The following is a 24,886-nucleotide window of genomic DNA, read 5'->3' as shown; positions in this document are numbered from 1 at the left end:
TGTGTGAATTGATATCTGCATGGCAACATAAAGACAGAACGGAAGAAAACAGGAGTTTAAGGATCTCAAGAATCTGATAAGTCCCCTCTCTTCTGCTACTAAAATATCTTAAAAATGGAGAGAAAGCTGATAAGGCACTGTGTTGGAGATAGGTAATATGCTGTACAAAAGCAAATGTTTAGCTTTCAGCTTACATAATAGACAGGGGAAAATGACACTGCAGATTATACTAGTTGCACTAAATGCTTGTCTATTAAAAGCAATTGAGCTTTTTCCTGCTGTGCTGGCATACAGAGCTGCTCTCTTTTGTGCTGTAGCATTAAACCAACACAATTTCAGCTATGTCGAATGTTGTTTGTTTTGTTTGTTTGTTTTTTCCTGAAAGTCTATGTCAGTCACTTTACAGAACTTGCTAGGAATTATAAATATGGAAGTTGTGTGACGAAGAATTGGGCTGCTGCCCCACCAGTCTCTGCTTTTCAGTGGTTTTGCACGTGAATGCGAGATTTTGTGCCATGCAACAGAAGCAATCATACGTAAAGTCAGGACAAAGCAGAATTTAAGAGTTTTGAAATGTCAATTCTTCAAGCCTTGTGTGGGCGAGCTGCTACTTCTGATAGCTTTGCTGGGTAATTTTTTTTGAGATTTTGATCTTTAGCATTTATAGTCTGTGGTAGAAATATGATATATTTGGTTTAAATTTCTAGAGGCACTGTACTTGAGATGGGTTGATGTGGCATGCATACCACCATGTTAAAAAAGTAGACAAGCTTTTGTTACCACTGTTTGGGTTTTTCTTCTAAAATACAGGCAGAAGTTGTTTAATTTGTGAGAAATCCAAAATATGATTCCCCACCCCCATCTGAGAAAGAGGCTTATTTTTGTGTGGATTGTTTTTAGTAACTTCTCAGTTGAAAGTCTTTGCTGTGGTGTTTCATTGTGTTTTGTTTTAGGAAAGAAACCAGCCACAGTGGGCTTTTCATTTTCTCCAAATTGTGGTACTGCTCTGATAATAGTTAAGGAATTTAATTTTTGCCGGTTTTTGATACTAGATACAGGATCTTAAATTTTGAAAAGTGACTCACTCATGATTTGGCATAAGGCCATTTTAGAGTGCATAACCTAAAACATCTGAAAGATGGTATTCAGTTCTTGGCGGAAACAAGGTTCCATTAAAGACATTTCAGTTTGTCAGCAAAATGCCCAGGCATCCAAAATCACCACTTGTATGTGCAAATATGGCTTGTTAGATTTCCTTTCAGGCTGTGTTTGAAAGTTTTTCATAGAAGTTAGAAGATTAAAAGCAAACAAAACTTTATATCTCTCTGTAATTACATAATACAATGTGATTATATTATAATTTATGATATCATGTAATTTATTATAAAACAATTGCATTATTGCCTGTATTCTTGCGAAGGGAAGACAAGCTGGCATAACTGATGGCTAGACAGCATGTTAGATTTTGCTAATTTTTCTGCTACAGTCAGGCAGGTGGTGTAGTTGTGTAGCTATAAGCTATTATGATCTTGGTTTCCTAAACTCCAGACAACTCTAGGTGGATAATAGGAGTCTCTATAATTTTCTCTTTAAAATCCTTACGGCACTGAATGATTTTTAGTGGCTATTTCTCCTTTTTTTGCTTTTATCTGGTGATGGAGCTACTACTAACAGGTGATGAGGCAACATCAAACATCAGCTTGTCAGGCTGTGATTCCTCAGGGCTCTGGCAGGTGAAGACAGCGGGAAAGAAATTCCTGAGTGGCCTGATAAAAAAGAAACGGGTAAATCTTATGGACCAAAACACCAAACCTAGCAAGGGTTCTCAAAACAGCAGCACTGAGATCAAAAGTGCCATTGAGGAACAAGTTATATATCGGTAGGGAAAAGCGGAACGCTGTGTTTTTTCCCACCAAGGAGACATTTTGCAGATTTTTGTCATCAGTAAATACCTGTGAGGAATCTGAATCAGTGCCTTGTCACTGAAATACAACTGCGAAGACAGTCTGTTAAGTATGAGCTTGCTGGGTTTTTTAATTCCCAAGCACTGGCCATTTCTCTTCACTGCTAAAACAATGGGGAAAATCATTTGAACATCATAAATAAAAAGGTCGGTTTTCAAAGAGATGAAACTGCCACAGTCATCTTTCGTTTTTACAGCATCACTTTCAACATAGCATAGAATGAGAATTTTAAAAAATTATTTAGGAGTTCAACATGGACACACCCTATGGGACAAGTTTACAGTTCATTTTTGTTATGAGTGAAGACACCTGGTAAAAAAGGCAGGAAAATATAAAATGGTTTCATGAAACTGACAGGTGTTTATCACAACGTCCTGATAAGAACTGTCAGGATTTGGTGGAAGACGCGTTCATAGTTAATCACTTTGATTCTTCATCAGTGAGGAGACCACAGAATATTCTCTCCAAGTTGTTAACGTTGCCTTCCAAACTGCCGTCCAAGATTTTGATTAAAACAGCGTATGCCTTTTGTACAAAGAGATGTTGTGGCTGGATCTAATTAACGATGAACAATTGGAACCATGGGAGAACAAAATAAAACAATGATTCAGATAAGTTATAGAGCTTTTCCATTACATTGTCCATATGACCAGTCCCAAATACGAAAGTCATAGACTGAGCCTGAAATAAAACTGAACTAAACGAAATAAATAACAAACAAACAAAAAACCCCACCAAAGAATGTTGAAATATTATGTGAAACAAAAGCTATTCTGGTTTGTAAAATAAAAAATACAGATTTCTACCCTGTTGTAGCTTAGCTGCAATATTCAGTGGCTTTGTCATATTGCAGATGCGAGGCATTTGCAGAAAATAATTCCTTCCTTACAACCAGAAAGCAAAACAAGTAGGAAAGCCTTTTCTGAACAAATTAGAGAAAAGAGAAAGTTGAGTATTTTGTGCCTAATGTTGCCTATGGACATGGAATCGTGCATCAGAGTGATCAGGCTGGAAGAGTATGAACCTCTGCCTCCCCGCTATGTTCTCTCTGAGTTGCTTCCCCCCTCTCCTCCACCAGTGAGCTTTGGGCATCTCTTCCACCAGCTCTAGGCTGCGGTGGGAGGGTGGTGGGGCTGATGCTGCCCATTCCTCCATCCTGTCAGATCAGGACCACTTGGCCCCCTCGCACCCTGGGTTTGCTGCACGTGTCTCACGCTGCTTTATTCCTCCTTGTGCATTCCTGTCGCGTTGCCTTCCTGCAGCACTGCCTGGTTCGGGAATCCGTGCCAGAAGTCAAAACATTATGGTTAATATGTTAAAAAAAAAAAAAAGGTTCTACATAGAAGACATATTACTTGGGGTATTGATGTCTGTTGCGTTGGATCTGGATTTCTCTTGACCATCTAATTAATCATACTGCCTGTCTCCATCAAAGCAATTAATAATAAACTAATGTCTTTTTTTCTCATATATAGCACTACCGACTGTTTCAGTACGTCAAAGGGTAACCTTAAAAATCCAATACATAACTCTGCATGCTGCTGCCCAGCAACAATTAATTATTTACAAAATTTAAGCTATCATAATGAATCACTGATCTTAGAGAAGAGGTTTGGGAAAGTAATTCCAATTTTATTCACTGTAGTTTCTTGAATAACAGTCAGATTCTCCCATTTTAGTTTAACAATAAGCCACGAGGATCAAAAGGATCTTAGGATAACTTTATGCAAAGTGTTTTGACTTTGTTTTTGATTCACAGCTCAATGTTTTATTGTGAGGAGCTGTAGAAATCTTCCTGACTTAACAAGAACAGAAATTGTGGTAGGCAACATTAAGTAAATAAAGAATGCACACCAGATTGTAAAATAACTTCTTGGGTAGATTCTGTTTATGGAATGCCTCAAAGTGAAATTTGACATCCTCTTTAGTTCAGATAGATGGATACTTGAAGTCATCTTTGCTTTTGCGTTTCTCTAGTCTTGGGACAAGCTGGCTGGCATTTCACCTCAGAGCATCCTCAGACACAGCTGGAACTGGTGCGGGTCCCCTGGGGATGCCGTGCAGCCGGGCACAGGTCTCTGGTGCTCAGGGAACGCCTGTCGTCAGGAGGCTGCTGGTGAAGCAGGAGATCCAGAACACCACCTGCATCCACAGAGGGTTGGGGCATCCCGCTCCTCTGTGTCCAGGTGTCTCTCTTCACCAGATGGACCAGCGCAAAGGCCAGAACATGGTCTTTGTCCTCGGTGGTGTGTTACTCAACTGGTGCATTGTCATGCACATGTTGGTGGCCTGATCTGTAGCAGGCTCATGGGTCGGTTGTTCTCCTGCTTGTCTTGCAACCGTGTGTCTCCTCGGCGGCGGCTGGTGGGGACTGCGGGCGCCAGCTTCGGGTCTCTGCTCTCGTTCCGCTGCCAAGCCTTGCAGCAGCTGACATGCTTTGGCTGGTTGCTGGAGCACATAATCTACCTTTAGCGTGGTTTACTACTTTGGGCTCAAAGTTTGCTCTGCTCATGTATCATCATTTGCTGACTGTAAACCAGGTACATGCCACCAACTTCAGGCTACGTAGGAGAGCTTGGCAGAGATCGCAGGCATCCTCTAGGGATGACATGCATTTAAAATCCCTTTTATGGTAACATTATAAAAGAGTCCTTAGTGTAAGTGGTGATAGTGCTCAGAGTATTTCTTAAAAAGATATTTTGTGTATAGTATTTCTTTTAATACATCCTTATGCATATACCCTCTCAGTATAATCACAGCTTGGTAAATCCCCATTATTTGTTCTGTATTTTTAACAAAGGATTTGTCCGTTGAGTTACAACTGCAAATACCTCATAAACCCAGCAGCTGAGTAGTATCTGTGATATACTGGGGGGCGGGGAAACAAGCAAATACTATTATCTTTCTAAAAATACAGAAACGTGAATAAAGCCTTTTTTATGGAGCATCCAAAATGGGAAAAATGCCACTTTCCCCTTTCCTTCTGGTTGTGCATTCAAAAGTTTTCAATGTGAATGATTGCAATTTTGAATTTGAGCATTTTGATGAACTTTTTTTGAGAAATAAACATAAAAGGCAATTGCAACAGGTTGGCTTTGATACATCACTATATAGTAGCTAAATAAATGTCTAAATCTGTCAGGTTTCTCTTAATCAGAGTTTAGCCCAATTCCACCCTTCGAAAAAACCTGGAGCTTCAGCCTGCTTGACCTTAGCTCCAGAAAATAAAGCAAATATCGTTTCTTAAGGATTTTATCCTGTTAGCTTAGCCAGAAAATCTTGACTCAACAATGTTTTGAATTTAGTCATAGTTGGTTATCACTAGCAAATGATGTCATTGTCACTCATGGTGTTTACCACCACAAATGATGAAGAGAAGTTTGGCAGCTGTAGAGACCAATTAAAGGTAACTGTGTTTCAGTGAAGATTTATATGTAATGTATATACTTGGCATAAGGAGACATTTTCCAAAGCCTTTCTTAGAAATACCTAATGCTATTTCATTGTCTATTTGTTATATAGGCAACCAAAACTGGTTTGAAAACTAGTTCCCAGCAGAATTGCTGGCCTGATGATTATATAGTGTTGTTGACCAATATGTCTCAAAATCTTCACGGTACCATAAATAAGAAGAAATTTCTCTCCTCTGTATGTTTTTTTGCATTGGCTTTCGAATGGCAGATTGCCATTTTATTTATTCATGGGGTATTTTTCATAGCTTTCAAAATGTATACAGAGCTTAAGGAAGCATTTCTTGCTCAAACCATGTGGTCTGTGCCACAGTTCTGAACTGCAGTGCGACAATATACTGGGACATGTGCTATACATGGGGCTTAAGTGAGAGCACATGCCATACAGGTAGAAAAAAATAGAAAGAAATGTAAAAAAAAAAATCTTAAAAGTCAAAGATAAAGCAGTTAATGTACTATGGACTAGTTCACTGTAGTTTAATAATTTATTAATTAGATGCATGTGTTAAATCTCTGCTTTTGTAGAACTTTCTTGCTTTAATTTTGGATGAGAATTACCATGAGAGCTGCATTCCAGCATGCAGGTGTAATAGGTGTCACCTGCCATCCCACGGAGAACATGGTACCACCAACTTAGTTATTAGAAAGAGCATTAGGGAAAAAATACGCATTCTGGATGTATTGTCAGTTGGAGGCTGCCAGTCTTTAAGCTCTGGGATATGTTGGGATGGGTGCTCTGGAAAAGATAACGTAACAAAGTCTGTCATATTTTATTCCTTCCTTCCTCCCCTCCTTCCCCTGTTTTTTTTTTTTTTTCCCCTCACTAACATGCATTTGAGTTCTTATTGGGAGCTGCTAAACAGCAGAACTGACAGCCAAACTCACTGAAGTGGCTTTAGGAATGAGTTTATCTCATGGTCAGGATTCTTGGTCCCCACCCCTTGCTTTTTACTCAGCTCTGCCGGAATGAGAACTCGGTGGCCCTTTCCAGGCCTGGTTGGCTTTTGTGATCTTCTGTGAAAAAGGAGATTGTAGTTGCTTCGTTTGGTCAGTTGCCTTATGGACCTCTGAACATCAGAGCATCTTGTGGGGACTGCAAAAGTAAACTGAAGCAAATTGTGGGATGATGTAGAATCTGTCTAGAAGACTGAAAAGATTTGCGTCTTTATGTAACTCTAAAGAATTTCCCCATAGTTGTTTCTTCGTAATTGAAGGATTTCAGGGGTCTGAAAGTAATTTTTAATAGAAATAGTGGGATTTTGTTGGATAATAATATATGTAGAAGAATAGTAGTGCCTTCATCCCTAATATGATATCTGTTCAAAGACTTAGGCAGAATATGTCATTTGTATCTGAATTTTTGAAATGCACCTGGATGCCTTTTCTCCTACTGCATACTGAGTAAGTGCTGAATCATTTGGAAAGAACTTGTTTTAGTTAATTGGGTGTATTCATTATAGGGATCAAACCCATGTTTTGGTTAATGGCAAGATCTGTTGCTTTATCTTCAACTTTGCAATTTCTGCTAAACAGCATGCAACAGGAAAGATGAAATAATAATGACTGAAACTAAAAGGAACGCTTTTATGTGTACAACTCCATGCAGTCAAGAAATTTCTGAGTCTGGGAAAGGAGGAAATTTTCATCTGCATCTATTCAGCTGTCTGATAACTTTGGCACTATTAGATTTCTGTGGTTTGACTGGAGTCGGTGGTGAGTCTTCTTTAAGAAGACTCATGGACAGCATCAATATATTGTTAAAACACTCTCTGTCAGTAGGCTTTTTAGTGTTAGTGTTTACAAAACTGATTCATATGGAGTTTTTCCTCAAAAAGATGGAGCTTGCAAGAAGATTTACAATTTTTTGTATCTGAATTGAAAGGATAATGGTAAATACCTTGTTGAAATGACAGAGCCTTTTGTCGCTGAGTGGACAGTTGTCTGCTTAGTTTAACTTAATTGTCTTGATGTGCTTTTGAGGCAGCCTGCTAGAATCCCTCCAGAGTGCATCCAAAGTTAACACATTTGATGACAGGCAGAAAGCACTGTTTTTACTGTGAAGAGGCATATGCTTAGAAATATGACACATCTGAATATTGCAATGAAAATCTTGGGTTTTTTTGTGTGTGTAGAGATCTCCTCCTCCATGTAAGCAATGAGGCCATTAATGCAAGCTTTTAACAGGAAATGTTGTATTTTTATGTGAAAGCAAAGAGCCCACGTGAAACTCTTTGCCGAGGTGTCAGAGGCCGATAAGGCAGGAAGCCTGACAAGTCTTCTTTAGAGACCATTGAATGCTCGGAGCCTCATTTACCCAGTGTAGTTTTGGGCACGCTGGGGTGGAGGTTTTCTCCACTTGGGTAAGAGCCAGATCATCTGAAGATAGAGAGAAGCTTCGTGCTACGTGATGGAGAACAATAACAGGCCCTTCTTTTTTTAAGATGTGGTCCTCTTGGCCAAATGTCTACTGAGACCATCAAGCTAGGCAGGCAGCAGAGCCCGTGAGAACACATGATGGGAGGTGTTCATGGCCCTCATTATAGCTTGTCCTGTTATCAACAGCTAGATCAGATAAGGTAAACTTATGCAAACTCTTTCTTTAAGCATGCTAGGATTTTTTTATTTTTTGATTGGGAGTCACAAACGCTGCCAAAGTCAGCATTCATTCTTCTTTTGAAAGTACGTAGGATGAGTTAAATATGCTTCAAAGCAGCCTGTGCTGTGAGTGTTTCTAGCATAGAAATACTTCGCTTCAAAAGCTGTGGATCTTGTCACAAGTCCAGGATGACTTCGAGTCTTCTTCACACTTGCCTCTGTACCTGTTTTGTGGTTAAAACAGGCTATCCTGTTAAGATATTCCTTTCCCTGCCTGCAAAGAACCATTCTGGTCCCATAAACTTTGTGCCATGGACTGCTGTAGTATTGGATCAGGTGAGTAATAAAGAATCAAACATAGTATGTCCTCAGTTGCACTCTGGCTAGCTTCAATGGATGTTTTGCATGAGAAAAACTAAGAAGGATTTGGCTCGTGCTGTAACAAATCCCACTCTTGATCCTATTGAAACCCTGTGCAGCATCCAGTGATACAGCAGCTCCTGCTAATGTCCCTTGATGCACGCAAAACCTTTCTCAAGTTACCTCTGCTGGGTGACACATGCCTAAAGCCAGACGAGTAAATGTGAAGTAATCTGGTGTTGATGCATATTTTAATAGCTGATTATCAGAAAGAGCTGTAGAAAATTAAATTCACGAGTTTCTCTCTGTTTTGCTAAGTAATTAAATGACCTTATAGTTATTCCTCGTCCCGTGTAAGTATACATGTACAGATACTCAGCTGTGGTAAATCAGACACTGGAAATGTGAACTCTGATGAGCTGATTCATAAAAATGAGATCTCATGCCTTTTCTCAAAATGGATATTTAATTTAATGAATTTCTGCACTTCAGGAATGTTTCAAGTTTACCTGTTCCACATCTGAAATAGGCTAATTTTATAGGTCACTCATAAAATACCAGGTGAGCATACTCTAAATTGAGGGAAGAGGCATTTCTATTATTCACTTAATCTATGCTTCCTTTAGATCGACAGATACACAGCCATTCCTAGAAGACTCTGTTATTAACCCCTCTGCTCCCCAAAACACATTATTTTCATTGCAGAGCATAGAATTAATCTCTTCACCCGTTGCATTGATCACATGCTTTGAGGTCAAGCTTTGAATTTGTCCTTGACAAAGATGAACAAGGTCTCTCCTTGTTTTCCCTTCATCTGTAAATTTCTAACCCTACTGACTGATGGCTAATGAAGTGTACAGAAAGTGCTAGAGGTTGAGATGCTTTACTTCTGACTCAGCATGATTTTCTCTTGCTTTTCAACAAATAGCAATAATAATTGTCAGATTTTATTAGACTTGGCTTTTTGTCTTCTGTTTCATGCTGTGTATTATGCTAATTTAGAAAATGAAGTAAGGGAAAGTGTGATTCTGTTCTTGCATATCTTAGCGGCAAAAATGTCCATTTACCTCAGAGTTATCAGAATCCAATTCCCAATTATAATGCTGATGCCTGCAAATAGTTCGCCTCAGTCGTAACTGACTGAACAAAAGTCACAAAGAACTGAAAGGTTAATTAATATTTTTGCAGGCCTTGGAATTCATTGATTGTTCTGAGTCATGCCAGAACTTTCTCTTTTTCCTTTTTTTTTTTTTTTTAAATTTCGTGATGTATGTTGGTGAGCTATAGGCAAGTGTGCCATTTAGAATGGCTTAGTCGAAGCAGATGTTTAATGAAGTGGCTCGTTGTTTGCATTCTTCTACAACTGCCGCTGACCCTACCTGTTTTTAGATTAAGCAGAAAATAGCTGCTTTGAAGAAAAAACATCTAGGACTGGACATACTGCAATGCAAGTCTATCTTATAATAGAAAATACCAAGTGTCCAATAAAAATGATAGCAATACAAACACTGACCATAAAATACTGCTTGTAGTGAAAATAAACCATGAAGTGTGCCTAATCAGCCTTCAGTTTAGGTGATGAATTGAGTAGACCAGTTGTTTGTATTGATATTTCCAAGGCATTCCAAATGTTTGTTCGGAACAGCTAGTTACAATAGTAAATAAATAAAGGCCTCCACTCCAGAGCGTTGAGAATGATTAACTCTCCAAAATAATGGAAATTTATTTCAGTTATGTAGAAAGAACCCTGTAGTGTTGCTGTTAATTGAAGTGCAACTAATATAATAACTTCAGAAAGTGCTTTTGTACCAAATGGATCTTTAATAGAGATTTCTTTACTTTTTTTCAGTGAAAGAACAGAAAATGAAGCTTTAATAAGGTAAGATTTTTTAATTACACCTTAGTAAGATATTCAAGTTAATCAGAGGTAACTTTTAACAAGTATGCTCAACATTTCAGAGTGGATTCTAAACATAGTGTGGGTCAGTATGTCAAAACACAAATGGAAAGGAAACTATTGCAGAATGAGTGTAACAACATTTGACTATTTTTTGTTGTTACTAAGTCACTATTTGGTATTTTAATCAAAATAAGATACCTGCATAGATTTGGAAACTTCTTTTTGCCTTTAAGGAGTATACAGGTAATTTTTCAGCAGGCTCTAGGGTTTTCACTACCCAGTCAATTAAAATCTTCACTTATAAGGAAAATGTGCAGTTTGAAAATGAACTATTACAGTATATGCTGATAAAATAAGTAGCTTTGTAGTAAATTCGTGATTTTTGAGATGTGGTGGTGGGAGTTTATGAATTACACAGTTAAATAAATGTATCTGTAGGACAAGAGTGAACTTTCCTAGCAGTGAATATTTCATCATCTGCTATGTAACATGACTCAGGCTGCTGCATTCTGGAAATGGATTCTCTATGCATCTATTAGATAAGCAAAAGGTGGAAGAAGGTCTTTCAATATGTTACCAACAGCAAGGGCTGCTAAAAAAGGAGTTTTATCTGTTTATTTCTTTCATTACTGTGCTGTCTAGCAAATGAAGAAGCTATGTCAAATAACATAACCAGATGTATGATGGCAAGGTCTTCTGACAGGCAGCTGAAGTATTAACCTGTTCAGAGCATTACAGAAATATATAATTAATTTTTAGTCATATGTAATTGTTTCAGCTTCAATAGCCATTCACAGGATACTGAGGAAGGGAAGTGTTGTTTGCAACTGTTTTCCTTTCCTCCCATATTTGCCTGTTCTGACTTTTATTGGTGGTTAAAATAAAAGCTTGCAGAGTTGTTAGCTGGATTTTGTGCACCTATTTCAAGTCAAATGCCTTCCAAATGATTAAAAGGAATGTTTTTTAAACCTGACGACATCTTAAACCAGTAAAAGTTAATACATTACATAAAGTGTGTTCTCGATTTGCAGAGGGGCATCCTTGGAATAGGGAAGATAAAGGCTAAAAAGAAAAAAAAATGAGTTAAGCTATGCAAAATGTAAACTGTTTGAAACCACAAGTGAGTAGGAATGTGAAATATTAATGGAAAAAACAGAAGTGTTGTGAAAAAGTAATGAGGTGTCATATCATGGGGGTTTTTTTGTTGTGGAAAATTTTAAAGTGATGTTGTAAATAGCAGACAATCCAGCTTTGCATATTCTTACTCTGTATTAGTACATGGAAAGTATGTGCATGTATTTGCAGTTACAAAGGTGTGTGCATATATAATATATCTCCAAGACAGCGAGATGCTGCTGTTCTGCACCAAATCAGTGCAAATAACTGAGAGCTGTTCTGGAATAGAGCGTCAGCTAAGGAACTTTAGCATGTGTTGAGTATCACAGCGGTAGTACAGGGATTTAGTAAATGCCAGAAGAAATTCTAGTTCTGAGCAGTCTTTGTACACTGGTCTCATCAGTGTCCATGATCCAGGGAGGACATAAGTCCTCCTTTCTGTCTCCTTACCAGGATTCAGCCGTAGAAGAACTGGGCAAACGCTGCAAAAACGAATTAAGCTCGCTCTGTTTGTAGTTGATCACCTAACACAAGAGAGCCTTATGTGGAGCCTCTGAATGCTGCGGTAATATAAATGTCTAAGTAATATGCCTAAGTAATATAGCATGACAGCAGTAGTGGAAATTTACTCATTTTGTTTCCCAGAGTCACAACTGGAAGTATTTTAGGGTACATATTGCTCACTTCTGGATTTCTGCCTTGGCAGTGCCTGCAGAAGTACCAGGTCATTCTTTTAGCAGGATTTTTGTGTGATTTTGACATGCGAATAGCAGAAAACCACCTGCCATCAACCATCTATTTCTTTATGAGTTAACTATAGTATTTAGTAACTACCCATCTGGTTTGAGCTGGAATTTATCAATTAAGTTAAAAGCAAAACTCTCTGGATTGCAGTGCTATTTACGCCAGATTTCCAGGTCTTCCAAGTGGGTGACTGCAATTGAAGCTAGAAGAGCTCGTTAAAAGAAGATTCTTCGTGCCTTCCCCTTGCACTTGAATTGACTTTTCTCTCGTGGTCTCTATAGTCAAAAGCAATCCACAGTAACCACGGCAGCTGCTGTGCGTTGGATTCAGGAATCCCTGTTTTGATTTGCCAAGCAGGCGAACTATTTATCTCAGGGAAGATAATTTTGAGGTGTGATGTGGTTAGTATCTAAAAATACCTGTGTAGGGAGATAGGATAGGGCTCCAACAGACAAAAACACAGCAAGATAAGCAAGACGAGTTCACGTTGGAAATATGATACCGTAGGTGTAATTAACCATTGGAAAGGCGTAGAAAGGAATGTGGTAGATCACTTGGAGTAATTAAATCAAGATTAGATCTCCTTCTGAAATATCTTCTAGTAGAGTTACAAGTTTTTGTGCTTTGTAAAGAAATTGCTGCTTGAGATGTTACGGCCTGTGCCAGGCAGGAAGTCAGAGCAGATTATCGCAAGAGTTCCTTCGGGCCTTTAAATCCACATCTCCACCAACAAAGGCTCCGATGTGGTACAGGTAGCCGCAGGATTTCCAAAATCAGAGCTGCAGCAGGTCACTCTTGTTTCAGCGGTGAAAGGGTGAAAAGTCTTTGAGCAGATCCTTGGAGAAAGGCGGTGGTGGGGACAGTGCTGCGGAGTTTGCAGGGTTTGCGTGCTGCAGTCATACGTACTAGTACCGAGCCACTTTCTCCTCTTGCCTGGTCAGTCCATAGATGCATTTTTCTGCATGATCTTCTACTATATCACCTGACTTAGTAGCTTGCATTTGGAATTCAGAGCACTGAGAAGTAATAATTTGTCTATGATGCTTATTGAATCCCTTCTGTGATATAACAAAAATCCTTTAACGTAGGATTTTTCTATAGCCAGGGCAGGTTAAATTTTTAGCAGATTTTGTAGAATGCCTAATATAAAATAGTTTGCTTTCCCCGAAACTGAAAAAGAAATAACTTATGTGTTTGCTCTGGGACCTGCATGGGATACTGTGAGGATGTGGAGGATACCTGTGTTTTGGTTTTCATCAGCTTCAGGGAAGCGCATCCTTGTTTTACCAGATAAGAGGCAGCAGATCCTTTTCATAGAAAATACAGAAAAATGGTTCATCAAAAAAGCAATTTTATACTAGAAGAAGCACAAAACACTGCCTTGAACAAGAATAGCCCTGACTCCTTTTTGTTACTTTGATAAGCTCATTAATTTCAACACCCCAAATTAATCAGGAGTTACTGTGTGAAATCTTGCCAGTGGAAAAATGCATCAACTTGAGCTCAGAATTATGTCATCCTACTGCACTTACGTAGTGTACCTTCTGTTAACAGGAATGTGCAGTGTAACTCCACAGTTACATTGTATGTGGTATGTACATAGTATGACAGGAGCAATAGCTAAGAGTTGTGCTGGCTGTATGTGTGCATAAAAAATGGTTCAGGAGAGTTTTCATGTAGTTCTGTTTTTGTTGAAAAACCTGTGAAAAAGCTTTTCTGTAAAACTTAAAGAAACTAGAGCTATCCAGGGCATTTTGAAGGCAAGCCCAGGCATATCAGAGGGTTTTGTGTTCCAGTATACCTGGTACCTGACCTGCTGGCAAATGATGGGCACTTGGTACCTGGCTTGTCCTTCCTGTACTCTGAACATCCCTAGTGCTCTCCCTCCCTGGACTAACGTATACATACGGCTTACACGTGGCAGTCTAAAGCTGAATTGGGGAAATTATTAGACAAAAACAATAGGAAAACTAAAGTAGAGAATACCCTTGTGTTTGATAACTTCAAGTAAGGTGGCTGAGATAGGCAAGTCTGTGTTCCTGCACATGGGGGCTACACCTGCTTTCATGGGCAGCCAAGAAGAAGAGAAAGGTGAGGAAGGGCAAGAGACTGGAAGAAGATAAAAAAAGGCTGAATTATCTTGGTAGTAGGTAAGGGGTTCACAGCTGTGGTAAAGTAGAAAGGAGAAAAGATTTTAGTTAGGAGTCAAACATGTTTGGCTGGTTGCTGTGCAATAACAGTTGTGATTTTTTTAGTATGAAGTTTCTTATGCACCATCTCTCTTGAAAATATATCACATACCTATGGTTTTCACAAATTCCTGATAGCCATAATACTGAATGTGGAGAGTATTTAAAAACAAACTTCAGGGTGTAGTGTGTTTTAGGATTTTTTTTCACATGTTTTTGCTACCACTGAGTCAGTCTTAATGGATACTTCAGTTCTGAAAAGGAGTGGAGGATGCTGTGCCATGGAAGAAAATTGCTGTCTCCATTAGTCAATGTATTTGAGCCGTCAAATTTGTGCTGTTTTCTTCTATGTGAAAGCTCGTGGCTAAGTCATGTAAAGGAAAAAAGTCTTTTGTACCACAGAAGAAACCCCTCTAGTGGACAGTGGTACACAGGGCTGCAAAATTGATTTTGGGTACCACTGAGAGCTTCCGTGGCATTTTTTTCTGTTCAGGCAACACTGTAAAAGCACTCCGGATGACAAGAGGGAGTTGTGTTGAGGTCTGGGGAGTTCCTTTGGCTCATTTCCAATGCGCTGCTAGTCCCAAATTTGTTATATATGTTGAAGAACTGCACTTGCTTTAAAAGCTCCGTTTTATTGCATTTAAAAGCTATTGAATCTTGTTCCCTGCACTTCGTTTACTTAATAAGCTCTCTACAAGAATCTGTGACTTTGCCTGAGTAGTTTGCTGTTCTCTTCTAAGAAATAAATATACCTTTTTAAAAAATTTATTTTGTAAATTCACATGCTGGGTTGGAGCACAGTTCGGTGTAGAGAAGTACCGTGGTGCTTATACTGTGCTGGCAGTGTCTGCTCAGATGAGAGTTAAGCGTGCTGTGCTCGCTGTTACATAACTTTGCAAAAAGTGTCAATTCAGGGAAATTCTGCTGCCGTGAGAGAACAGGAGCAACGGGAATGTTCTCTCCCCCTTAATGGAAATGTGGCTTTTGGCGACTAGTACATTTAAAAAATAGCGGATTGTGTATATGAGCTCGTAGATGGAGTCCAACCTGAACATCATGACGATGGGAGGACGGATGTGGCTGTGGTAGCAGCAGGCTGGTGCAGCATGTGTGGCTGCTACCAGAAGGGATTTGCAGCCGGACAGTGTTTTGTTTTGAGTAACCTTTAGAACACTGCTGCTGAAAAATTGCCAAGTTGGCCAAACAGATCAATTCCCACCCGCGGGAGGGACAGCTGTTCATTTGGCTACATCTGCTTCATTTGGCTGCGTGGGTCGTCCCACTGAATCGAGTGGGCTCCTAGGATCTGCCTGTGGAGAAGAGGGGCAGGTAGGACAATGTGCACCGTGTTAGAAATTCTGTTCATTTTTTGGCATTACGGAAATGGTCTTGCCTTCTGAATGTGGCGGAAGGGTAGGTTGCTAGTCTAATTCTTCTACCTTTGTCATTTCACACAGCAGCCCGTCTATTTCAGCCCAGAGGGATCCTGTTTACTACAGAATATTTTGGATTATTGTACCCTGCTACTTACACTAGCCAAAGCCTTTCCTCCCCCAAAATATATATTACCATGAAAGCGTATGAGAATGTGAAATGCTCTCTGAAATATCCATGCAAATGTACAGGTAGTTACAGACATATGGATAACAAGGTAAATTAAAGGTTGAGAAAGTTAATGTTCACTGAAAATCATCAGCTATCATCTCTTTAAGCAACACGTACCCATTCTCTGCCTTTTTGCCCACTTTAAGGGTCTGAGACCCCATAGAAAGCCTGTCTAGAAGCTGCTAGGGATCTAAATGATGTTACCTAGATTTGCTGCTAGGTCATTCTCATTGAGCAGCATCCTCAGAGCAAGCTTTGGTTCTGCCGTTGCGATTTCCCTTTAATCCAGTGCTTTCTCTAATCACGTCCTATATATGCTTGTACTTTGAGTCCCACAGCTCTCCCTCTCTCCAAGTTTAGGGTCTCATTTGTTTGCACTGTTGTGCAGGAGACTCTGTGAGTGATTTAATTTTGTCAACTGAGGTAAATAGACAGTAAAAACATACGCTGCAGTACAAAATGTTCTCTAATCACTTATTTGACAAGTGCAGTTTAATTATTTAGCATACCTTGTAAAAGTAATGAAGTCCTAGTAACATGAGACTTAACACTCTCCTATTATTTTTTCCCCGAGAGGTGGGAAAAGACTGCTATATTTTTGTATGCAAAGTGAGAGCATCCAAACTAATGAGATTGAACTGAGAATATGTAAAAGGGGCTGGAACCTTTCAGTGCTTCTTAATAGTTTTACTAATAGGTAGTAAATCCAAGAGCATCCCACAGTTAGACAAGATTCTGCCTGTGTTGGCAAACCAGAAGATGCCGTTTGATGCTTTGCCAAAACAAAACAGAGTTTTCTTGGCCCAGCTCTATTTTTATTGAATGTGTAACTTAGTAAGAGGAAAAGCCGTAAGTCACAGCCTCGCTGAAGAGGCTTCATTCAGAATAGTTTTCTGTAGCATGATAGATTTCATGTTGCTATAAAATAAACATTTAATCAGTGCTAATATTTTTGGTTCCCTCAGGCAGTGAGACATGTAGAAGTTCTAATTTTTTACTCAAGTAAGTGCAAATGCAATCTAGAAAGAAGTTCAAAGTAAAATGTGTGTATGTCCTAGAGGTTTTTAAAAAAATTGATTTTAGGTGCAGCCAGCCAGGACTGATGGTTAGTTTTGTTCCTGACAGAGAATTGTTTGTCTCTAAGTTAAAAAGCCCCCTCCCTAAGAAAAGGAAAAGAATGCAAAAAGGTAAATGTAAACTGAACTGCAAGCCAACATGCCTGTTTGATTGATTTGACTCGTATGGTGAGCTAGGTCAGTAAAAATTACATTGTGGGGGGGAGGGGGGAAAAAAGAAGAAGAAACACAGCCTCCAGTGCTTTGCTTTTCCATCAGAAAGCTGCCTCAACCATGGCAGCCCAACTCAGAGACTGAAAGGGATGGTCTAGTGACTCCGGAGAGTGGCACTTACTACTTGGTTTCTAAGTTCTTGATCGTACGTGATATACTGAGCTCTTTGTTCAGAGGCTTCGCTTGTGTAGTACAAAAGGATCTTGTGCGCAGGGAATGTTTCTTATCTGAGCGGCTCTGTGAAGAGCAGTGGCAGAGTTTGGCCCTCGGGAGGTGCGAGCTCTCTGCGGGCTCCGGGTACCGCTGGAGCTGGAGTGCCCATGGGGCTCAGAGCTGGCTTCCTACGAAGGCCGCAGCTCTCGTGATCCTCACCAGACAGGAGGATTGGAGGTGGGGACTTAAATTTCTTACTCCTCCTGTGTTTTCTCTTGGGATGCTTTTGTTTGCAAAGGGTGCAAGGATGAAATGGACTCTATTTTTCCTTCAAATGTGAGCTGCTGGTTACTCCAGGGTCAGTAAGAGCTCTTCCCAGGTACCATGATGGGAGACCTGTGTTTGTAATAAATCAATTTTGAGACAGTCATCATTCTTGCATTTAAGAAGACTTTCAGGATGCATCTGTTCATTAATGCTCTCTGTCCTTTGATCTGTTAGAAACTTGTTCTTGTCCTTTTAGCTATCAGCATCTTTCACTGTCATTTCACAAATTAATTTAAAAACCAATCATTTCTTCTTTGATTAAATAACCACAGGAAAAAAAAAAACAGATGTAAAGGTAAAATAATAAAATTTCAAGGAGGGAAATTGTACATTCTGAACTTAGACTTGAAGTGCATGTGCACCTCACAGAAAGGCAACAGGTTCCCCTAAAGGTCACCCAGAAACAAGGGAAATGTTCCCTGCCATGTCTGACTGTCACCGTGGAAAAGAACTGGATTTTTGCTGACTGAGGATATCAGGTTAAAACATGTCATAGCTTTTTAGTTATAGTAGATGTCTGGTACTGAGAGAGAATCCTATTGAGCGGTCGTGACGAGTTTTGACATTTCTGACTTCCTATATATTAACAAGTTAACTATACACACCATTAGTTTTGCCCCCAATTGGGGCTGATTCAGAGAGCCTTAATTCTCGCCATTACAGAGTAGGTTTGTAAAACATGCAGACATACGGGGTAGTAAAAAAATTTCAGTTTAGAGCCACTTCAAAATACAATAACAGTACTAACTCATTGAGATTTCCTGATAAGTAGCCACAATGCAGATATTCACTGGGTCTGAATTTCTTGAGGTGTTTTTCTGGCCAAAATTCCATTTCTGAAAATCGACTGATTGGAAATTACTGGGATTTGTGGGGAGAGCTCCAGCTTTCCTGGCAGCAAAAGAGGAGTGAAAATGGCAGGGAGGACTCACTTCTCTTGGCAACCTCTCCTCATTGGGAAAATGGCACGCTGACCCTGGTGGACTCCCATTCTGTGTGGGTGGGTTTGATGTTTTATGTTTCCAAAGGTGGTCTGAAGGTGAAGTTTTCACATGTAGGAAGAGGCAGAGGTTAAACCCGAGACTGCTGTAAAATGTATTATTGTTAATAATTCTGTTTAAATTTTATTACTCCTCGCTTCCTTGAAATAAAATTAAAACAGAACTTGCAGTGATTTCTTGTTCTCGTGGGATACTAAAAACCGGTTGATTGGCATAGTATCACACTCATTGTATCAAAACCTTTTAGATCCTTTTAACTTTTACTGCCTTCCTTTGAAAGTCGGTACAGTTTGCTCCAGCTAATTCTTAAATTAAGTGGAAATTTCACAAATAGGAGTTATTTGAAGCTGCAGAATGATTATACACTCGTGCTTATGCAATGAGCTAGAGCTGCACAGCTGACCAGAAAAAAGTCCTTAACTGCTATTCACAATTCCAGCCTGTTTTTCACTTCAGTGCCTTTTTAAATTTCCCTCCAGTCTTTATGCATCGTTTTATGTGGTTTAACTGAAATTCTGAGAAGAGAAAGGATAATGAACCATGGACGTGAAGAAATGTGCAAGGACAGATAAAGAGAGTGGTTTCATGTAGGAGAGGGGCATGGAGAAAGCAGTGCTGTAGGAACGGTTTGATCGGAATGCTTGGGATGGTACAGTGGCATATAGGAAAAATTAGATTAACTGAGAAAGAATGCATGTCAGGAGAGATGCAGTTTGTTGGACTGGAAAAGTCTTCCTCAAGGACAGCAAGTGTCATGATTTTCCAAAGAACATGTCTCTGTTCTTTGAGAATTGAAAAGTTGCTCGAATAAACACTAGAAAATAACCCTGGTAAAACCTGCGGTGCTGGAGGTAAGCACTCCCTGGCAGAAGGTCTTGTCTACCTCTGTATTCTGACTTGCTTGAGACGGCTCTGAGAGTCTGGCTCAGACTTGGGATAAAACCATAAGGTATGTTTTCTCTCCTCTCGCTCTCCTTTTCCCCTAAATGTCGTTATACTTCAGCTTGGCTCTGTCCACATAGGCTGGAGCAGAGTGTGTTGTAACTTGCTTTAGCCGCTGCTGAATTTAACAGCTTTTGGCTTTGTAAGCAATGCCTTAGGAGAACTCTTGCTCATCTGTTCCCCGAGCCAAAGGAAAACTCCCCCAGTAGCTTTCCCAGTGTTTTCTCTGGCTGGAACACATAGTTACCAATTGCTAGGTGAAGATATACTATCTTTAATTATCTTTTATTTTTGTATTTTCGGTTTGTCCAGCTGACATATTCTAAAACATCCACTTTGACTAGAATAGTGAAAGAGTCTTTCACTATGATTCCTTTTTTTTTTCCTTTTCCCTGTACCCCATGTAATAAAATTCTTCCACTGGTGGGAAATATGCTTTTCTTGACGTGAATGTGTGGCAAGTAGTTGAATACTGAACCACTCAGTCCCATATCTCTACTAAGCATACTTCTTGGAATATTTTTCATAGCAAAAGGATTTATCTTTGGAATCTTGCTCAGAAATTTCTTTGCACAGATTTCTTAGCCCTTCACGATTGGCGCTTAGGAAATCTGATCCTGTGGGCATTTAATCTGTTGCTAGAAATATGTCTGCTGGGAACTTCTTAAATAGGATCACAATGAACGTTTGGATCGTATTTTGCAAGTACAAATCACTAGCAGATACATATTTATTTGTTGAACTTCAACTTCCACTTCAGGTTAGATGAGACATAAACAACTATGCAGTACATCTGGCAAAGAATTAGCCTAAAAAGCAAGTCAAAGCAACACTGGGAATTCAGAGGAAGATTTCTAAAGGAACTGTGAAAAAGTTGCACTTTGTTTTATTCCCATACATTTTTATTTTTATTCCCATAAATTTTTCATCAAGTATGAAATTAATATTGTAGGCTTCTACTCTGCTACATCTTCTGTTTTGTTTTATTCTAATATATCTTTCTAAATAATATTAATGGCAGCCCTGGTCAGAGGCAGGGACTACACCTTTATCTGCATCGTTAAGGGAAAAAATGACCATAATTCAAAGCCAGCTAAAAGATTCCTGTTTTTTTGCCAGGGCCCATGGATCAGCCTCTGCATTGTACTTTGTAACAGAGACCACAGACAAATATGATCTGCCAGAAAGGTGTTAAAAGGTTTTCTGCAACCAGTTCAGGTGAGGCTGGTGCACTGAGGTGAAGTGTGAGACTCCCTGTATGGCCACCTTGATGGGTGCTGATACACTGTGAGAGACTGGCAAGAAATGTCTAGCGGTTTCAGACTTCATGGTGGTTTTATGATGATTCAAAGGAAAAAGCAAACCAAACCAACCAACCAAACAAACCCCCCAAACCTTCAAACTCATTTTTCCATTGTGTCCTGAAGTTTTAGGCAGAGGTCTGCCCAGGTAAGTAGGCCAGGTACAACGGCATGCTTTGGTAACCTAGTGGAGGAAATACCTGTTTGGATGTATTCTTGGCCTGCTTCGTTTTAGGAAAGGCACTCTGGAAATGACGAGAGAAAATTAATGTAATTAATTATAATTAGTATAGTGTTTATAGTGGATACACGTTCCAAAATCTTTAACAGCAGTGAAGAAGACTTGATAGTTTTCAGGAACTGTAGATTTACAGGAGCAATTAGATCACTTAGGCAAACCTTGAATATCTTTTGAACTTGGCATTTACTATCCATTTGTATCTTTGCAAATCCTCCCAGTTATTGACAATGAAGTTTGATGCCTGGATGCTTGTTTACATGAAAGCAATTGTCATCCTCTTTCTGTCTGTGTCTTAGTCTGCCTTATTTATTTAGCAGCAATGCTGGAATTGAAATTCTGGAGATAAACCAAAGCATTAAGGGCACAAGGCTTTCCTGCAGTTCATTGCTTGTCCTTTCTTGCACACATGGATATGCAGGAAAGCCTTGCACTGAAAGTGAAACTGAAAAACTCCCAATTCTCAAAACGAAGTGCTATTTTTATTACGTAATTTAAAAGTTCAGATGACACTCTGCTTTGTACTCTGTTCTTACACATCCACACATCTTTTGAAGATCTGTCATTATTTGTCCTATAAAATCTGTGTTATTTCAAAGGAAAAAACAATAAAGTGCAGTTTAGATTGTATGATCCAACTCCTTAATATGGTTTCACACTTTGATGGGAATAATCAAGGGTAGGAGTATGTACTTTGCTTTGCAAAAATATATCCTTGTTAAATCCTTGAACTGTATTTTCTTTTTAGCCACATGCTTCTGCAATCATTTCCAATTTTGCAGAAAACTCCAATAATTATGTTCTGTATCTGAGGTTCATGTAACCTTTTTTTTTTCCTGTTTCACAAGCACGAGGAGTTCTCTCTTAGCACCTAGCCTCTCGTCAGAAACTGAAGATTGCTCAAACTGAGCTTATTGATCTCTGACCTGAAATTCTTCCCACTACTTCTTCCATTTTCTTCTATTTAGGTAGGCATCTGTTTTTCCTTAAGTTGTTCTGAAGCTTCATGTACAAGAATTACTGCCCTGCATTGCAATTACTCTTTTCCTCTCTGGTGTTGGCAGGACCTATTCGCAGTTGTCAGTGGATTAAGCTTCTTGTAACTCAAGGGTATGAAGGAGGTTTTATGCCTGTGGTCGCAACTGAAACCTAAGAAAACTTAGTTCAGACTGGGCAGATAAATGCATTTCGGATATGGACAAAAGTGTAAAAAGTCAGTGACCAGAGGAAGCCAGCATATAATGAAAATTTAGAATCTGGATGGGTTTTGTCTGGGCTGTTTATTTTTCCTTGAAGGCAGGAACAAGGAGGAATGTGCAATGATGCAGCACTGAATGAAGGACAAAAGAGAAGACACTGAGACTGGATGCAGGAACAGAGGGAGATTTACTTTCTTCAGTGTTACCTGATAGGATCTCTTTTTACATAGAAATGTCACCTGACAGAAGTCAGGAGAGAGAATATCAAGTAGTTTAGATGCAGCTAGAGGCAGGGAGCTGAAGGCAAGAGGGAAGAGAAGAAGCAGTTGAGGTGATCTGAATGCAGAGATCTATATAAAAATAGTAGTTGGAAGGGAGAACTTTGAGGAAGCTGACCATGGATGCATGTGGCTATAATCCTAGTGTAGAGGCTGGCACTAATTGGTAGTGGAGAAATCGAGTGAAAGACTGATGTTCTATGATGGAGAACTCAGGAGAAGAGTGAGAAACAGATGACAACAGGGTGGCACCAGAAGAAAGGAAGGTAAGATGGAAATAACTAGAGACTTGAGGCTGAGGAGGAACAAGGATGTGATTAAAGAGCTGGGGAGTGAAAAATAGAAGGTAGTTGTGCTGCAGCAGGAGGAAAAAAGGAAAAACAAACAAAACCAAATAAAACCACAAAAATGTGAAGATCTGGGATTCCTAGAAATATGAGGAAGAGGCAGATGTGTGTGCCTGAAGACTCCTTTAGGTGGAAAGACAGATCCATCAGCAGAGCTTAGCTGGGGGAAAGAGTGGTGTTTTGTTTTCCAGGAGCAAAGAAACACCATACAGACTTAAAGCTGAAAAAGGTCCCAAAGAAGAATCTTGAGACAAAGATCTCGGCATTCCTGTTCGCCAGAGAAAAGTCTCCTAGAAGCTGTGGCTGGTGTGGTATCAGTAGAATTATTTTGTTCTCTGAGAAGGAAGGTGAGGGAATGACAAGCTGATGAAGATCAGCAAGTAGTCATGAAGAACTCAAGGCATTAGGAGGTCTTCATACACTGGCCACATCTGTACTGCTAAATTAAATGGTGCTTGGAAGCATTCCCAGCCCCTGGAAATCATCTGTCTCTACTGTTAACTGTCCCTGATGTAGATTTTGGTTTATGTTTGTGGGAACTCACCTGAACTACTCCCAGATAAAGTTGAAAGTTACCTTGGGATTATCCCCGATAGAGAGTTTGGAAGCAGCCACCGTGTTTTGGAGGGTGAGAGAGTTTAATTAGCATGGCACCTTTCTGTGCCTGTTGGGCTCAACGGTCTTGGGAATGTTTATTTTGCTTATAGAAATATAGCTGTAAATGGCAGTAGATGAAATCCCTTGGAAACTTCGGACATTGACTGTCTTGGGTGCAAGCTGTGACAAGCTGTGAATATGTTTTCTTCTTAAAAAAGGTTACTGAACTGAGATGTTGATGTGCTCTCTCAGATTTTGTTTTGATGTAGCATGAGGATGTTATAGAAGAGTTGGTTATACAAAATAATCTTGGATGAAGCATGCATTTAATCGTTTCCATTTAAATTTAACACAAACAGAAACAAACATAGGTCCATAAATAATGCTCATTCTCACAGATTTCACAGGCAGGCTGTGAAATTAAGGAAACAAGGTAGTGAGGTTAAGTTGGCTGAACTAAAAGCCAACTAAATGCCAAAGGCATTGAAAAGTAGATAAAATATTTTTAAAAGTACTTGAAACTTGTATCAAAACAAGGCAAATCTCCAGACCTAAATGGACAAGTAATGTGGCCCTTGAAAAGATAAGTATGGATCTAGAATGGAATAGGGGTAATGTGAAGGTGATGGAGGCATGAAAGTTTTACGGTCATTGTAGAAGAATGTACAAAATGAAATTTCATGTGTTGCACTGTATATAATTCTGGGGTTTGAATTAAAGAACGATTCAAATTAGAACAGGTACAGAAACAAAAGCATTTCTGAGAGCCTATATCTTAGCAGAATAGACTAGCAAAGTAAAACTTGAGGCATGGTAAGATAGTTCTTAATAAATACATCGGGGAAAGGACTGCTAGGAAGGAAAGCTAGCTAATTAAGCTAGGCAGTGTTGATGCATGAACAAAGCTAATGACAGATTTCAGTTGCAGCAGCAAGCAGTCAGTTGACTCTGAAACTAAGTTAGATCATCTAGGTTAGCAGAGAAGCAGCGCGCATGTTAACTCACATTTTCTAAATGGGTTTGTGAATGTGATCTGTTCTTAACCAGATGCGCAGTCGGTGTTTTCTGAGGAACTTCAGAGAGGTGCAAGAGGAGTTGCACTTTCCTTTCAAATGCCGTAGCTTCTGAAAAGCCAAATGCAACATTTTTTGAAAGGACTGTGCAAGTATATTGCGGCAGTTCTTCTCCAGCATACCACCAATCTTTCAGCAGTCATCCTGCTCTCACGGATCTGTTCCTTCTCAGTTTTGCTCTTCAGATTTGCTCGG

The 24,886-nt window shown here is 39.5% G+C and overlaps 1 protein-coding gene across 6 annotated transcripts in view; it reads left to right on the top strand.

Moving 5' to 3' along the window:
- Positions 1–24,886, top strand: part of THRB (thyroid hormone receptor beta) — a 160,402-nt gene that overhangs the window by 19,901 nt on the left and 115,615 nt on the right. For 3 of the 6 annotated variants that reach the window (XM_065628557.1, XM_065628554.1, XM_065628556.1), the window contains exons 3-4: positions 8,274–8,365; positions 10,239–10,268. The exons of 1 other annotated variant lie outside the window; for it this stretch is intronic. The gene's annotated coding sequence lies outside the window, so the exon portion shown is untranslated. The remainder of the gene's footprint in view (positions 1–8,273; positions 8,366–10,238; positions 10,269–24,886) is intronic. 2 more of the 6 variants (XM_065628555.1, XM_065628558.1) reach the window with 1 other exon arrangement.

The sequence above is a fragment of the Caloenas nicobarica genome, chromosome 2 (assembly GCF_036013445.1).
Source record: "Caloenas nicobarica isolate bCalNic1 chromosome 2, bCalNic1.hap1, whole genome shotgun sequence".
Lineage (NCBI taxonomy): Eukaryota > Metazoa > Chordata > Aves > Columbiformes > Columbidae > Caloenas > Caloenas nicobarica.
The sequence above is the reverse complement of the archived record's forward strand: the minus strand, read 5'-3'. Positions and strand labels throughout refer to the sequence as shown.